The following is an 18071-nucleotide window of genomic DNA, read 5'->3' on the forward strand; positions in this document are numbered from 1 at the left end:
AGCAAGATAAGAAGCTTAAAAGGTAGCCATTGTGAGAGAGACGGGCGAAACCCTGTAAGGAGGGTGGGAGGCCTGACTAGAGAGGCTGTCTGGAGATAAATTCTTTTTGATCAAAGCTCTGATTTTTTCCCCCCTTTTTATTAAAGCAAATATAAAAGTAAAGGGAATAGTATAATGAACTTCCATATATCCATCAAATAGATTTAACAGTTGGTTAAAACGATTTCTCTTTTTGGCCATATCTGCTTTATCTTCTTGTTGAAGCAGTTTAAATTGCAGATAACAGTATTCACCCCTAAGCAGTGTGGTGTGCACCTCCAGAAAAGGGCATTTTCTTGGATAAGCATAATACTATTGTCACCTCCTAATCAAATTGACAATAATTCCTTAATATTTTCTAAAACCCCGTCCACAAATTTCCTTGATTACCTCAGAAATGCACTTTTACTGTTGGTTTGTGTGAATCAGAATGGGCCACACGTGTGTTGAGTATCTATCGTCTCTTAATCCAGGACAGGGGGTTGGCAAACTTAATGAAAAGGGCCAGTTAACTAACTCTTTAGGCTTTTCAGGCCATGTGGGCTCCATTGCAGCTACTGAGCTGTGTTGTGCTACAGAAGCAGCCATGGATGATACGAACGTGAATGAGCATGGCTGTGTTCCGATAAAATTTTGCTTTCAAAGTTTTTTTGTTTTAAACTCCACCAGCAGGCAGCAGTTATCCGAGGGCCAAAGTGTGCTGACCCTGGTCTCGAGCAGTGATTTACTGGTATTGCTCGGTTGGCTATGGGTGGCTCTCATTCTGGATTTATTCAGCTTTCTGTATAGTGTGGTTTAGCTTGTTCCTCTGTCCCCTGTATCTCCTGTAAACTGGAAGGTAGATCTAAAGGCTTGATTAGAGTCAGAGTCACCATTCATGGCAAGTATACTTCAGATGTGGTTTGGTGGTTCGAATTTTTTTTTTTTAATAAATTTATTGCTTCAAAAGACTCGGAAACCCCCATTCAGGAAGCTCCATATTCCTAAAATAAGCTTTGCCTGATGGCTGAAGATATGCTTTCTTTCCGTTCTCATTTTCCTTACTTGAAGAAGACATAGCTGCTATTTCTCAAGAAAGTCCAGAACTTTGAACCCCTGTGCTAGGCCAGTGCGAGCTTACTGCTCTTCTGGGCATCCTGCGGCCCCTCAGGCTGATGGGTCACGTTTCTGCACTGAATGGCGGTTCCTTCCATGGCCCACCCTCAAGGTCTGAGATGCCATCCAAGGGGCTGGGTGAAGTGCTCTTGTCTTTTAAGCCCCTCGTCTCTTAAACACTCGGCTTTCTTCACTCATCTTCCTCTTCATCTCACCCCTGGCAGGACTGAGAACTGGATACTTGTCCATGGGCTTCTGGTCACGCTGTGAGGCGGGACGGCTTCTGGTGTCCTGTTCAGAAGGATTCTGAGGTCAAACGCTTTTCAGACTCAGACTCACTGTGATGTGAGATTCCAGGGCAACGCGGTTTTGAAGAACAAGCTTACAGGTGAGAATTGTTTTTTCCTCTGTTCTGGAGTGTTTGCTGTTCCTAAACTGTAGAGCACCAGAGGAAGTATGTTGATAAGAGTGTCAATTGGAAGTCCTGTCTTTTTGTCTTTTAGGAATAGTAGGGAAACTGTCTGTTCTTCCCTGAACACATTTTTCCAGATAATGTGCCTTTGGTCTTTTTCTTACTGATTTGTAAGAATTCTTTATACATTGGGGGTGCTATTCTTTTGTCATATATGTTACAACTACTTCCCCATTTTTTTTTTTATTACTTTGTTTACATTACTTACACTCTGCAGAAACATTTAATTTTAACATAGGGAAAAAAATGTCAATCTCCCTTTTACAGTTTCCTTGTTTTGTGTTTTGCTTAGAAAGACCTGCCCATTTCAAGATCTTTTTTTAAAAGTCTGTGTTAACACAGATAAATGACGAAAACTAGGAACATGTGATTCTGAAAAAGAAGAATACTGAAGGGGGCTCTTTCTACCAAAGAGTATAATATTTTGGCTTTAAGATGGGCCCTGCATTGATAAGTCTTGAAGTTGGGAGATGGGTATTGGGGGAATCATTATATCATTATTTCTGTATATATTTGACTTCCCAAAATAAAAAAGTTTTCTGAAAGAAAAGAATAGTAGGTGGAAAAGCCATTTTGTCCCATTCATTCATATTCAGCAACTATTATCTCCTGTGTGCTGAATACTGGGAGTATTTTGTTAATAAAGGCACAAGATCTCGGAACTTATATTTCTCACATAAGAGGCAGATGTTAATGTCATGGTTGAGAACACAACTCCTGTGTCAGACTGCCTGGCTTCAAAACCTGGCTCTGCCACGTACTGGCTGGGTGATTTTGAACTTTTTAATTTAAAACATGCGGGATAATGATCGTGTCTACCTGATAGGGTTTTGGGGAGGCTTGAATGGGAAAACGCACGAAAATTCCTTTGCGTGGTACTTAGCATTTAGTAAATGCTCAAGTGTAAACTCTGAGGAAGAGAATACAGTAACTTCAGTCGAGCCAGGACCACGGGAGAGGAGCAGCTGCTGAGAGATGTATGGAGTGGGGTCGTGACCTCGCCTGGGCTGCCTGAGTAGGGTTGGGAGAACTTTTCAGAGGAGCAGACTTCCGAGTGGAGACCTGAGACGTGGAAAACACGTCTTTTAATCAAAAGTGCCCTCCTTTGTGGCGGAATGAGGAGGGCAAGGTGACAGCAGAGAAAGGGCCCAGGCGAGGGCTTGGCGACTGGAGGAAGCAGGTTTGACTTTGTCTTAGTTTCCTGATGCTGCCAGAGCAAGTGCCACCAACTCCATGGCCTGAAACCACCCAGATTGACTGTCCTGTTCTTCAGGCCAGGAGTCCAGCTGGGTGTCACTGGGCTGAAATCAGGGGCTGTGTCCCCTCCTGGAGGCTCTAGAGGAGAATGTGTTTTCTTGACTCTGCATCTCCCACTTGAGGGGGAGCACCGCTGCGTCCCTCGGACACCCCCTCCCGCCCCGGCCCCCGCCTGCTCACAGGTCCCCGCACCCAGCCAGGAGAGCGGCTGGGTAGTTTTGGTGATGTAACTGCTCTATATGGTTACAGGAATCAATCAACTTTAAAACTCATAGAATTATACAACAAAAAAGGTCATTTTACTTTATATAAATTCAAATAATAATAATAATAAAGAATGAAAGCATGAGAGCATGCAACTATTGTAAAACACTGAGTTAAAAATAGAAGGTAGACATAAGAATAAGAGCATTCTGAATTAAGCTAAGATGGCACAATCCACTATTATTATTAAAAGAGACTTCAGCAAGATACAAACCAAAGACAATGAGAGAGCTTTGTTTTGATCTTGCTTTGAAAAAATCAGCCGCACAGGCTATTTTAGACAACTGGGGAAATATGAATACAGCATATTAAGGATTTTTTGTTCATTGTTAGGTAGGATTGTAGTTATTTAAAAACCTAAACTTTTGGGCTTCCCTGGTGGTGCAGTGGTTAAGAATCCACCTGCCAATGCAGGGAACACAGGTTCAAGCCCTGGTCCGGGAAGATCCCACATGCCACAGAGCAAATAAGCCCGTGCGCCACAACTACTGAGCCTGCACTCTAGAGCCCGCGAGCCACAACTACTGAAGCCCGCGCGCCCTAGAGCCCGTGCTCTGCAACAAGAGAAGCCACCGCAATGAGAAGCCCACGCACCACAACGAAGAGTAGCTCCCGCTCGCCGTAACTAGAGAAAGCCCACGCGCAGCAACGAAGACCCAACGCAGCCAAAAATTAATAATAAATAAATAAATAAATTTATTTAAAAAAACAAAAATAAAAACTAAACTTTTAAGTAAAATTCAGTACCAAAATATTTAGGGGTGAAATGACATAGTTTCAGGTATTTGCTTCAGAATTCTCCAGAAGCAAGCAAACGAACAAAAACTCAAAAAACAAAGAAAGGAGGGCAAATGGAACAGGTATGGCAAAGCCAGGATGGTGCATGGATCCTGATGCTGTGTGAGTACACAAGGGCTTACTGTGCTCTGCTTTTGAGAAGGGCTGGAAATGTTTATAATAAAATGACAAGAAAAAAAAACCCAGTGACTTATTCTTCATAAATGCTCCCAAGAATGCCATCTAACTGTTCTTTATTCATTTAGAAGATGTACTAATTTCCCCTCACAGCTTTTATTAGGCTTTTATAATCTGCATCTAACTTTACAGAAAATCAAATCAAGGGAGAAAGAGTAATTCAAAGCAGTTGTGATTCATCTCAAAAATAAGGGCTAAAAGAATGCTTTTCAAAACTCATTTAATGCTCATAAATTATTAAGACCATCATGAGATGTAGAAATATTAATAATTTTCATTAATTTATCTGCTGTATCCTCCTAAGTGCAGATGACAATGGCAGGAAGGGGTAATTAATGCTCAAATATTTTAAATAAATTGAATAAGTTACTGAATTAAATTTATTTTATATATCTTATAAATATTTTTGGTTTTCTGGTGATATTCTACATTTAAATATGTTAAATATTCTATATTGGAAAATAAGTAAATTAAAACCAGATTATTATTTTTTTTCCTTCTTGTTTGTTTATTTATTTATTTATTTATTTATTTTATTTATGGCTGTGTTGGGTCTTCGTTTCTGTGCGAGGGCTTTCTCTAGTTGCGGCAAGTGGGGGCCACTCTTCATCGCGGTGCGCGGGCCTCTCACTATCGCGGCCTCTCTTGTTGCGGAGCACAGGCTCCAGACGCGCAGGCTCAGTAATTGTGGCTCACGGGCCTAGTTGCTCCGCGGCATGTGGGATCCTCCCAGACCAGGGCTCGAACCCGTGTCCCCTGCATTGACAGGCAGATTCTCAACCACTGCGCCACCAGGGAAGCCCCAGATTATTTTATATAGATAAGGTCTTTCTTGAATCTCACCAGCTGACACATCATAGTTGGTAGAGGATTACAGAATAGTGTCTGGGTACATGATCCATTTTGCGGTGATCCATTGTATCACTGCGTACATATGTATCTTGTGCGTGTCTCCTTCCTGTTTTACCGTTAGTGTCGTAATTGCTCTTCCCGTCAGTTTTATGCTGGATTACATTGATGGGTGAATAGTTAATGACATGAGAGCAAATGGACATAAGCAGAGAGTAATTTCTTTGAATGCCTTTTAGCTATGGTGAACACTGTTGTAGTTTAAAAATGGACTGCTTCCATATGTCTGAGGCAGTAGAAAAAGCTTGCGTTTCAATCCCTTTTTCCTTATTAAAGCATGTCGAGCTCAAGGAAGAAAACCATTTGAAATTTGTGAAATAAAGCTCATACATCTCCCTTTGGATGATTTAGGGACCATGGTCACTGGTCACTGTTGCTTGAAAGCGTGGAGTTGACTCCTGGACTAATTACCAGTATGTCCCTGCTGTTGTCGTCACCTCACCGCTAGCATTAGGTGAAACTGTGAGGTCTCAGTGTGGACAAGGCCATTGCTGAGGGAGGGCCTGTCTTTAAATTCAAGTCTCACCCATTAGCTGCTGTGGTTTGAGCTTCCAGTGGGTAGTATTATCGTTTAAAAAGAGTGGACATTACTGTCATCTAATTGGAAGAATGGTGTCCATATAGGTTTTGCTTTGTGACTAGAACCTTTCTGCTTTTGCTTCTGAGAAGTTGCTGGAGGGTTAGACCTATTGACAGACCTTCCCTTGTGACATAGGGCATCAGAAAGAAAAGCCGAGCCTGACAGAGGAAGGGAGATTGAGGACAGGTGGCCAGGTGGGCTTGAGGTTGCTGTGGTCTAAAGCCTTGGAGGCCAAATACTAGGAAAATTCGGTTCAAAATGTAAACAAAAGGCATGGGTTTCTGTGGTTAAGTCATTTTTGGTTTAAAACTAGCATATGGGGACTTCCCTGGTGGCACAGTGGTTAAGAATCCGCCTGCCAATGCAGGGGACGCGAGTTTGATCCCTGGTCCGGGAAGATCCCATATGCCGCGGAGCAACTAAGCCCGTGTGCCACAACTATGGACCCCGTGCGCCGCAACTACTGAAGCCCGTGCGCCTAGAGCCCGTGCTCCGCAACAAGAGAAGCCACGGCAATGAGAAGCCTGCGCACTGTAACGAAGAGTAGCCCCTGCTCCCCACAACTAGAGAAAGCCCGTGCACAGCAACGAAGACCCAACGTAGCCAAAAAAAAAAAAAAAAAAAAACACTAATATGAATTGACCCTTACATCAATTAGGATTGGAATAAGTCAAAAATACTGAAGGATTAGTAAGGATGTTGCCTCCATTGGACCCAAGTCTTTGTTTTAAGAGTTGTTATGGATGTTATTTAAATTTGATGCTTGTTGACATTCATTAAGTCTTAGGTATATTTTTTTTGGAGGAGGGTTGGAGGAAGGCATAATGGAAATGTATTGGGGCTTTAAGTCCAGGGTTTGGAACACCAGGCTAATACACCTGCTGCCCCCTGGTGGCAGCGTATTAAATAGTGCAGTTCAGAGGTGAGGAATTCTGGAGAGCTGAAGTCCACTGTATTGATAGAAGTGGATTGTAGAGGGAGTCAGGAGATGGTTTCTCTTTCCAGCTCTTCTCATAATTTCTACCTGTAGTTATGATCTTAGGCAAATAATTTAGTTCGGTTAAAGTCTAGATTTCACTTTATTCTACTTTAAAATGTAATTTCTAAAATTTCTTTCTATTTTAACATCTTAAAATTCTCCAGTAGTAATGGCAAATAATATTTAGTGAAAGATATCAAGTTCCACTTTTTCCTTTACGAGCTGAATTTTTAAAAATCCGAGATATTTATTCAAGAAAGCAGACTCCAGAGCAACTCCTCACACTTAATACGGATTTGGCTCTGGACCGCAGGCTGCATAGATCTACCTGCAGCACAGTCCATAATGAATCAGCATGATGACCCTGCGTTATTATGAGCGCCTACAAGGTGCATCATTGAAAAATTAAGTTTCTTATATTTAATAGTGGTTAAAAAACCCATAAAATTTACCATCATTTTCAGTGTACAGTTCAGTAGTGTTAAGTGTAGTCACATTGTTGTACAACAGATCTCCAGAACTATTTCATCCTGCAAAACTGCAACTCTGTACCCACTAAGCGACAACTCCCCATTCCTTTCTCTCTGCAGCCCTCGGCAACCGTCATTCTTCTTTGTCTCTATGTATTTGATGACTCTGGGTACCTGGTATAAGTGGAATCACACAGTATGTCTTTTTGTGATTCACTTATTTCACTTAGTATAATGTCCTCAAGGTTCATCCATGTTGTAGCATGTGCCAGGAGTCCTTTCCTTTTTAAGGCTGAATATCAAACGTAGAGACCACATTTTGTTTATTTGTTTATCTGCCGCTCCCTGGCAGACTTGGGTGGCTTCCACCTCTTAGCTATTATAATATTATTATAATTATTTTTATAATTATATATTACTAATGCAGAGAGGGTTTATTTATACAATTTCTTTTCTGTGTATAAAAGGTCAAACTTCATTATAAAGAACACCATTCAACCGCGCTAGATAACTAGGATATGGCTTTTTGTATGGATAAGTTAAAAAGGAACTAACATCTGTTGGACACAAGCTCTGTGCCAGGCACTTATATATCTGTGATACATTCTAGTGTTTAGTCCTTATAATAATTCTGTAATTTACCCTCTCTCAGAAGGGGACCAGTACTTATTAAAATCACCACGTGCCAGAATTTTGATATACATTACCTCATATAATCCTCATACGTCAGTCCTTGAGGTGGGCATTATTATCCCCTTTTTAAAAAAATATTTATTTATTTATTTGGTTGCACTGGGTCTTAGTTCCAGCAGGTGGGCTCCTTAGTTGTGGCTCCAGGGCTCCTTAGGTGCGGCAGGCCAGCTCCTTAGTTGCGGCTTGTGGGCTCCTTAATTGCGGCATGCAAGCTCTTAGTTGCAGCATGCATGTGGGATCTAGTTCCCTGACCAGGGATTGAACACGGACCCCCTGCATTGGGAGCGCAGAGTCTTATCCACCGCACCACCAGGGAAGTCCCTATCCCCATTTTTTAGGTGACATTAACTGAGGTTCAGAGGGATGAAACACCTTGAACAAGGTTACACCACTAAAGGCAGCAGGATTTCACCTGACTTGGAAATGAAACACGTCCAGTTCAAAAACATGTGTCCTTCAGCCTACACCCTGCTCCCCTGCTGCCCGGAGTAACACCTACACCTGTGATCCGAAGGATGTGGGAACAGTATCAAGAAATTACACTGCTGTCCTAATTTATAAGTAGAGAAACTTCTGTAGTGTCTTCCCATTAAATAAACAGCCCTTTGGGTTTTCCTTGCAGAGATTCAGATGAATCTGAATCTGAAACACAACCAGCCTGGCCTCCCGGCTGATTTTGCAGTCTCCCTAGGACTTCCAAAAGAGTGCCTCTCATGTCCAGTGCCCCCATTCCTGAGGTTATTTTTCTCTTTCTCCTTTTGGCTTGGTGGGGAGCCGGGACCGTTTTCGCTGCTCTGAGCTGCCACCTCTCTTGAATGCCGTGGTGTTTGGGGCTGGAGCTTTGATCTGCTCCCTGCATGGTGTTTTCACACAGGGAGGGGGTCCTCGACTGTCCTTGTAGATGGTGGTTTTCCTGGGGACTCAGCAAGCTCTTGGAGAGGCCCAGTGCAACATTTCCTCACGTAGGGGAATACAGATACAGATGGGTAAGTGAACAACTGGCAAGTTTGATGGTAAATGAGATTTTTACATAGTTTCAAAGTATCTCCTTATGAAATTTTCATCAACTCGTGTCAAGCGGGGCTTGGGGGAGAATAACTTCACCGTGAAGCTGGGAGCGGCCTGGCAGTCACCACTTTCTCTGGGTGACCGGAGTGAACGTCATCAATGACGGGACAGATTAGAGTCATGTGCCATCCAGTAGGCAGTGAGAAGAACACAGCATCATTTCCAGAAGATTCCTGCTGAAGATGGGTGACCTGAATCTAACCATGAGGCAAAGCCGGAAAAAAACAAGTTGATGAACAGAAACAGATGGCCTGAAATCATTAAAAGCATGAAAATCGAAGTCAAAGAAAGACTGAGGGATTGTTTCAGTTTGGAGGAGATTGAAGGACAAGACGAGGAATGCAGTTGGGATTCTGCAGGGGGTCCTTCGCTATAAAGAACATCATTGGACAAGTGGCAGAACTTGAAAGGGGTCTGAGAGAAGGTGGTCAAGTGCCTGTGCTGATGTCCTGCTGTTGAGGGCTGTGGCGTGGGTGTATGAGGGGGTCCTGGTGGGAAACGGACACGAACACGTGGCGGGAGGGGCGTCAGGTTGGCAGCTCTCTGAGCAAACATCTCCTGGACGCCCGCCCCGTCCCTTGTCCGAGGGCTGAAGGCTGAGTGTCTGGGCCTCCTAGAAGATGGGGAGACAGACCTGGGTGGCCCTGCGACAAAGGCAAAGGGGCTGCCTGTTCTGGGGTTAGTTCTGCCCCCAAGGGAGGGTGTTTGAGGTGACCTGGCAACCTTGCAGGCTGAGTGGGGTTTTGCACATTGAGGCCTGAGGAGTGGCCGGAGGCAGTGGCAGCCTCGTGAGCAGGGGGGGCACAGGCTGCCCTCCGGGCAGTGCGAGGCCCGGCCTGCACGAGGCGGGGAGAGACGGGTCTGGACGGTGAGCCAGCACGAGGAGCCTTGGACTTGACCGTTTGGATGTGTCACCTGTAGCTACGGAACAAACCACCCCAGCATCGGTGGCTGCAAACCACAGACACCCTCCCACGGCTGGGGGCTGAGACTCCGAGAGCCGCCTCACTGGGTGGCTGTGGCCCGGGCTGGTGGAGCTGGGATCTCTGGGGGCTAAACTGGGGGCATCTGAGCTCGCTCACGTGACAGCCAGCAGGCCTTGGGTCCTTTCCGTCTGTCTTGGGAGAGACTAGCTCCTCTCCACGTGGCAACGCTTCTGCGTACTTCTGCTGATTTGACCTTGTTGCGGAGCCTGTGAGGCAAGACGGGAGTTTGCTCCCAGTGAGGCTGAGTGAGGTCACCCAGGGGCTGCCCCGGACCCAGTCCCTTTGAAGCCCACTGCTGTACATGGCCTGGAAGATGCCCCAGGCAGCAGGGCTCCGGTTCCGCTGTCTTCTCAGCGCAGGGAGACTCTGGAGGGTGATCTTTTGAGCAGAACTAATAATTTTTTATTTGTTGTTTATGTCATTCAGAATAACTCTACTACCTGTGGCCTGAATGTTTGTGTCCCCCCAAGGTTTGTATGCTGAAATCCTAACCTCCAGTGTGATGGTTATTTGGATCTTGGGCCTTAGGGAGGTGATTATGTCATGAGGTTGGAGCCCTTATGTATGGGATTAGTGCCCTTATAAAGGGACCCCAGAAAGCTCCCTGGCCCCTTCTGCCAGGTGAGGACACAGTGAGAAGATGCCCTCTGTGAACCAGAAGGTGGGCCCTCACTGAACACTGAAATCTGCTGGTGCCTTAATCTCAGACTTCTCAGCCTCCAGAACTGTGAGAAATAAATGTTTGTGGTTTATAAGTCATTCCGTTGATGGTAATTTTGTTATAGCAGCCCGAGCAGACTAAGACAAACTCCATTTGTTGGGTACCTGCACGTGGAAGGCTCCGTGCTGGGTGCTTTCCTGCGCTGTCTCGGGGTGCCACCCTTCTCTGTGAAGTACGGCTGAGCGATTGGGCAGAGAAGGAGATGACAGAGGCCCAGAGGTTCTGTCATCTGCCAGCGTCGCTGCCCAGGCCTGTCTGATCCCGAAGCCAGTCCCTGCCTGGCACCGCTTCTGCCACCTGGGGCCCCAGGTGGAGGTGTGAAGAGCATCCCCGGGCAGCACCGTGGCCGAGTTCTTCTAAGTAAGGGGATGTTGACACACAGATTTGCTTTTCTGCACTGTGCACGTTTCAAAATCAAATTGTTCGGGTGTTCGTTATCACCAGGAAAGAGAGGCCTCGTGTCTCAGAAGAGCCCTCAGTGGCAAGACAGGCTCTAAACTGGGTCAGAATGGGAGCAATGAGGCAAGAGGTGGGTCTTACCTCTTAATAACAATCAGGAATAAGCAGCTCACTAGGGCAGTTTGTAACTAATAGGGAACTTTTGCGTGTATGAGAAAATGAAAACCAGTAAAACAGAGTTCACGGAAGTTTAGATAATTAATGGTGAGTTCAAGGACGTTTAGATAAGCAATGGCGAGTTAATAAGAGAAATATAACTTAATATACTGAAACTGAGAGATTAAAGTGTCCCGGGAATATTAACGTTTAATGAGACATAGATGAGTATAGCCAAGGGCTCACCAATGAGTGTGGAGTCGAAAGTCAGGGGGGAAAGAGAGGACTGTTTCTTGGGACTGGGTAGATGAGACCGTGCGTGACTGATGGGGTCTGGGGGCGTGTGCTTGGGATGAAATGACCCCCACGATGCCGAGCCCTGGAGGAGATGGGGAAGGGGTGCAGCCTGGGCCGTGGAGATATTCTGGATATCAAAGATTTCTCCACATACACATCAGTCTTGCTAGATCACATTTCCTGGTTCTTTAGAAAATAACTTGGTTGTACTTTAGGACACTCTGTCCCAGGACCACACTTAAACAAACAGAAAACTTGGACAGGAGTCTAGCAAAACAAAGATCTATTATGTGAAATGGAAATGCCTATAACAAACAGAACCAAAAACGCAGGCAAGCCAAAGGGATCTAACGGGGTCAAGTGATGCTGGCAGGTGAGGTGGATGTGAGTCTTTAACTGGGAGGGTCATTTGGGGAGAACAGTAGGGACAGGCGATGGTCAGCAGGACTTGCAGGTTCTTGCTTTATGTCCTGGGGACATTTTCTTCCTGAGGGCCTGACTGAGGAAGGGGTTTTCACCCAGCTGGGAAGTGCGATGCCACACAGGCTGGAACTTGACTCCAGGGTGATTCACATTGTCTCTGGAAATGGACTTCAGTGAAGCTCCCCTGGGTAGAAGCTAAAAGAGAAAAGGCTTCTCAGCCGTCTTCATTCAAATTGGAGCAGAGAGGAATGGGTGAGTCACTTTGGCAAAGAAAAGGCCTAAAGTTTATGGAGTGCGAACGTTTTACAAGAAGCAAGTAAAATCATGGTGGATAAAAGAACTTTGTTCAAATGCTGATGTTTGATAGGCCTTTAAAAAAAATAGATAGGCTTTATTGATTTGCATGTGATAAAATATACCGATTTAATATTTCAAGTTTAATGAATTTTTTAAAATTTCAATGAGTGTTTACAAATGTACGTACTCATGGAATCACCACCATAATCAGATACGGAACATTTCCATCCACCCAGAAAGTACCTCATGCCCCTTTGCGTCAGTTTTCTCTCCCCTGTGCCCAGCCCTCAGCCCCCAGCCCCCAGCCCCCAGCCCCCAGCCCCCAGCAGCCGCAGCTCTGTTTTCTGTCACTGTGATTTGCTTTTTCCAGAACGTCATTGGAATCATATGGCATGTGGTCTTATGTGTCTGGCTTCTTTCACTCAGCATATGCGTTTGAGATTTATGCATATTATTATATCTACATCCCTCAATTTGTCTATGGATTCTCAAGTTTATGGACATTTGGGTTGTTTCTAACTATTGCCTATTATGAATAGAACTGCTATAAGTATTCAGGTATAGGTCTTTATGTGAATATATGAAATCATTTGTGGCAGGTGTATTCCCAGGAGTGAGATTGCTAGGTTATCTGGTAAATATATGTTTAACTTTTAAGATTGTTTTCTAAAGTTGCTGCACCATTTTGCATTCCCAGAAGCCATGGTATAAGAGTTTCAGTTACCCTACATCCTTGCCACCAATACTTGATATTAGCAGTATTTTCAATTTTGCCCATTCTAGTAGGTGCATGATGGTATACTTTGTGGTTTTTATTTTCATTTCCCTAATGATGATGTTGAGCATCTTTTCGGGTGCTTACTTGAGATTCATGTATTGTTGGTAAAGTGTCTGTTTAAATCTTTTGCCCATTTTTAATTGGGTTGTTTTGCTTCTTCCTGAGTTTTGGGAGTTCTTTGTATATTCTGGATACAAGTCATTTATCAGATATATAGTATTTGTTTTGCAGATAGTTTCTCCCAGTCTGTGTTTACCTTTTCATGTAATCATGGATACCTTTTGAGAGCAGACGTTTCTGATTTTGATGAAGTCCAGCTTATCCATGTTTTCTTTTTATTTACTTTTTGTTTCCTAATAAAAGGTTTTTCTTCTAGAATTTTAGCTCTTGCAATTGGATACATTTTGAATTTATTTAAGTATATTTATATGGTGTGAGATAAGAGTTGTAGTTCTTTTTTTTTTTTTTTTTGTATATGGGTATCCTATTTTTCAGCACCATTTGTTTCAAAGACTGTCCATTCACCTTGAATTACCTTGGCACTTTTATCAGAAACAATTGGCCATACAAGTGTGGGTCTACCTCTGGACTCTATTCTGTTCCATTGATTTATTTTTACCAGTTATTTTTATTGAGATATAAATCACATACCATAAAATTCACCATATCAAAGTGTACAATTCATTGGCTTTTAGTATGTTCATAAGATTGTGCAACCACCAGCACTACCTAATTGTACATTTTCATCACCCCCAAAAGAATATTTCATTGATTTTTTTCCAGCTTTGTTGAGGTAGAATTGACATATAACATTTTATAAGTTTAAGGTATAATGTGTTGATCTGATACACTTATATATTGCAATATGACTACCATCTTAGTGTCAGCTAACACGTTTATCGTGTCACTTAATTACATTTCTTTTTTGTGGTGACAACATTTAAGATCTACTCTCTCAACAACTTTCAAGTATATAATACAGTGTTGTTAACTATATTCACAATGCTGTGTGTTACATCTCCAGAACTTATTTGTCTTCTAACTGGACATTTATATCCTTTGACCAACATCTCCCCATTTCCCCCAACCCCCCAGCCCCTGGTAACCACCATTCTACTCACTGTTTCTACAAGGTTGGCTTTTTAAAATTCCACGTATAAGTGAGATCATACAGTATTTGTCTTTTCTCTGTCTTATTTCACTTAGCATAACGTCCTTAAGGTCCATGCATGTTGTTGCAAATGGTAGGATTTCTTCTTTCTCATGGCTGAATAATATTATACACACACACACACACACACACACACACACACACACAAAACCTTCTTTATCTGTTCATCTGTTGACAGACACTTAGGTTGTTTCCATATCTTGGCTGTTGTGAAAAATGCTGCAATGAACATGGGAGTGCAGGTATTTCTTCACTATCCTGTCTTCACTTCCTTTGCATATTTACCCAGAAGTGGAATTACTGGATCATATGGTAGTTCTATTTTTGACTTTTTGAGGAGGCTCCATATTGTTTTCCATAGTGGCTGAACCAATGTACATTCCTACCAACAGTGTACAAGGGTTCCCTTCTCTCCACATCCTCACTTGTTATCTCTTCTTGATGACAGCCATTCTAACAGGTGTGAGGTGATATCTCATTATGGTTTTGATTTGCATTTCCCTGATGATTAGTGATGTTGAGCACCTTTTCGTGTACCTGTTGGCCATCTGTATGCCTTTGGAAAAATGTCTATTCAGTTCCTCTGCCCATTTAAAAATTGGATTTTTGTTGTTGTTGTTGAGTTGTATAAGTTCTTTATATATTTTGAATAGTAATCCCTTATCAGATACATAGTTTGCAAATATTTTCTCCCCTTCCGTAGGTTGCCTTTTCATTCTGTTGACTGTTTCTTTTGCTGTACAGAAGCTTTTTAGTTTGATGTAGTTCCACTTAGCTGATTTTTGCTTTTGTTGCTTGTGCTTTTGGTGTCATATCTAAAACATTGTTGCCAAGACCAGCATCAAGGAGTTTTTCCCCTGTGTTTTCTTGTAGGAGTTTTACAGTTTCAGGTCTTATGTTTAAGTCTTTAATCCATTTCAAGTTGATTTTTGTAAGTAGTGTAAGATAAGGGTCCAATATTATTTTTCTGCTTGTGATTATCCAGTTTTCCTAACATCGTTTATTGAAGAGACTGTCCTTTCCCAGTTGTGTATTCTTGGCTCCCTGTCAGTATTACTTGACCATATATGCTGGGATTTATTTCTGGGCTCTCAACTGTGTTCCATTTGTCTTTGTGCTTGTTTTTATGCCACTACCATACTGTTTTAATTACTGTAGCTTTGTAGTATAGTTTGAAATCAGGCAGTGTGATGCCTCCAGTTTTGTTCTTCTTTCTCAGGACTGCTTTGACTACTTGGGGTCTTTTGTGGTTCCATACAAGTTTTAGGATTTTTTTTTTTCTATTTCTGTGAAAAACGCCATTGGGATTTTGATAGGGATTCCATTGAATCTACACATAGCTTTGGGAAGAGTGGACTCTTATGTCTGTTGTGATCCTGTGTATTTCTGTGGAATCAGTTATAATGTCTTCTCTTTCATTTTATTTACTAGAGTCTTCTCTCTTTTTTTCTTAGTCCAGCTAAAGGTTTGTCAATTTTATCTTTTAGAAATACAGGTTTTAACTTTTGTTGTTCTATTATTTTTCTGGTCTCTATTTTATTTATTTTTGCTCTGATCTTTGTTATTCCTTTTTTCTTCCAACTTTGGACTTAATTTGTTTTTCTTTTCCTCATTCCTTGAGGTGTAGAGTTAGTTGTTTGACATCTTTCTTTTTTCTTACTATAGGTATTTATCACTGTAAACTTAAAACTGCTTTCGCAGTATCCCATAGATTTTGGTATGTTGTTTCCATTTTCATTTGCTTGAAGATTAAAAATTTTTTTCTTTTGATTTCTTCTTTGACTAACTGGTTGTTCAAGAGTGTATTGCTTAATTTCCACATATTTATAAATTTTTCCAGGTTTTGTCTTGTTGTTGCTTTCTAGTTTCATACCACTGGGGTCAGAAAAGATACTTGCTATGATTTCAGTCTTCTTAAATTTGCTAAGACTGGTTTTGTGACCTAACATATAATCTATCCTAAAGAAAGTTCTGTGTGTGCTTGAGAAGATCGTATATTCTGCCACTGTTGGATGGAATGTTCTATAAATGTTTGTTAGGTACATTTGGTTGAATCTGTGGTTCAAGTCCAATGCTTCCTTGTTGATTTTCTGTCTGCATGATCTATCCATTGATGAAAGTAGGGTATGGAAGTCACCTACTATTGTGGTTTTGTCTGTTTCACCATTCAGATCTGTTCCTATTTGCTTAACATATTTAAGTGCTCCCATGTTGGGTGCATATCTTTTTCCATCCCTTCACTTTGAGCTTATGTGCGTCCTTAAAGCTAAAGTGAATCTCTTGTAGGCAGCATATAGTTGGGTCTTGTTTTTTTTAATCCCATCCAGGCACTCCATGTCTTTTGATTGGAAAATGCAATCTACATTTTAGGTAATTGTTGGTAGGTAAGCACTTACTAATGCCATCTTATTGTTTTCTGGCATGTTTTATAGTTCCCTTGTTTCTTTCTTCCTTTCTTGCTGCCTTTCTGTGGTGGTATGCTCCAATTCCTTTCTCTTTATATTTTGTGAATTTACTGTAGGTTTTTGCTTGTGGTTACCATGGGACTCACATAAAACATCTTATAGATGTAACAGTCTATTAGTACTCTGCCCTTTAACCTTTGTACCACAGTTAAGTGGTTAACACAGCATATTACAGTATTAGAGTGTTCTAAATTTGGCTATGTATTTACTTTTACCAGTGTATTGTATATTTTCATGTGTTTTCATGCTACTGATTAGAGTCTGTTCGTTTCAGCTTGAAGAACTAAAGCATTTCTAATAAGGCAGGTCTAGTGATGAATTCTCTCAGCTTTTGGCTGTTTGGATAATTCCTTATTTTCCCTTCATTTCTTTTTTTTTTTTTTTTTTAAGAATTTATTTATTTATTTATTTTAGGTTGCGTTGGGTCTTCGCTGCTGCGTGTGGGCTTTCTCTAGTTGCGGCGAGCGGGGGCTACTCTTCGTTGCAGTGCGTGTGCTCCTCATTGCGGTGGCTTCTCTTGTTGTGGAGCACAGGCTCTAGGCGCGCAGGCTTCAGTAGTTGTGGTACGCGGGCTCAGTAGTTGTGGCTCGCAGGCTCTAGAGCACAGGCTCAGTAGTTGTGGCACATGAGCTTAGCTGTTCCGTGGCATGTGGGATCTTGCCGGACCAGGGCTCGAACCTGTGTCCCCTGCATTGGCAGGCAGATTCTTAACCACTGTGCCACCAGCGAAGTCCTCTCTTCAATTCTGAAGGATAGCTTTGCCAGATAGGGTATTCTTCATTGGCAGGTTTTTTTTTTTTTTTTTTCTTTTCAGCACTTTGAATATATTATTCCACGCTCTCCTGGCCTGTAAGGTTTCTGATGAGAAATACACTGATAGCTTAATGGGTATTCCTTTATAGATTACAATCTCCTTTTCTTTTGCTGCTTTTAGGATTTTCACTTTGTCTTTGATTTTTGACAGTTTAGTATAGTGTGTCTTAGAGAAGATCATTTTGGATTGAAATAATGGGGTGATCTATATATTTATGAATGTGGATGTCCAGATTTTTTCCCCAGGTTTGGGAAGTTCTCAGCCATTATTTCTTTAAGTAAGTTTTCTACCCCCTTCTCCCTCTCTTCTCTTTCTGGAACTCCAGTAATTCATATATCAGTTCTTTTGATGGTGTCCCATAATTCACCTAGGCTCTCTTCTCTGTTTTTCATTCTTTCCTCTTTATTCTCCTCTCACTGGCTTATTTCAAAGTTCCTATCTAACTCACAGATTCTTTCTTCTGTGTGGTCTGTTCTGCTGTTGGTACTGTCTGTTGCAGTTTTCATTTCTTTCTTCGAGTTCTTCAGCTCCAGAATTTCTCTTTGGTTCTTTTTTATAATTTCTGTCTCTCTGTTAATTTTCTCATCTTGTATGCATATTGTTTTCCTGATTTCAATTTTTTGAATTGCCTTTCTGGGTATTCTTGTAGCTCAGGTTTCCTCAGAACAATTATTTTTCATTCTTTATTGAGTAAATTGTAGATCTCCATGTATTTGGATTTGGTTACTGGGAAATTATTGTGATCCTTTGGTGATGTCACATT

General features: G+C 42.1%; 1 protein-coding gene across 1 annotated transcript in view; it reads left to right on the plus strand.

Moving 5' to 3' along the window:
* GGACT (gamma-glutamylamine cyclotransferase) overlaps positions 1-18071 on the plus strand; it is a 45997-nt gene that overhangs the window by 3224 nt on the left and 24702 nt on the right. The window contains exon 2 of the transcript XR_009697488.1: positions 1359-1522. The gene's annotated coding sequence lies outside the window, so the exon portion shown is untranslated. The remainder of the gene's footprint in view (positions 1-1358; positions 1523-18071) is intronic.

This window comes from Eubalaena glacialis, chromosome 16 (genome assembly GCF_028564815.1).
Source record: "Eubalaena glacialis isolate mEubGla1 chromosome 16, mEubGla1.1.hap2.+ XY, whole genome shotgun sequence".
NCBI lineage: Eukaryota > Metazoa > Chordata > Mammalia > Artiodactyla > Balaenidae > Eubalaena > Eubalaena glacialis.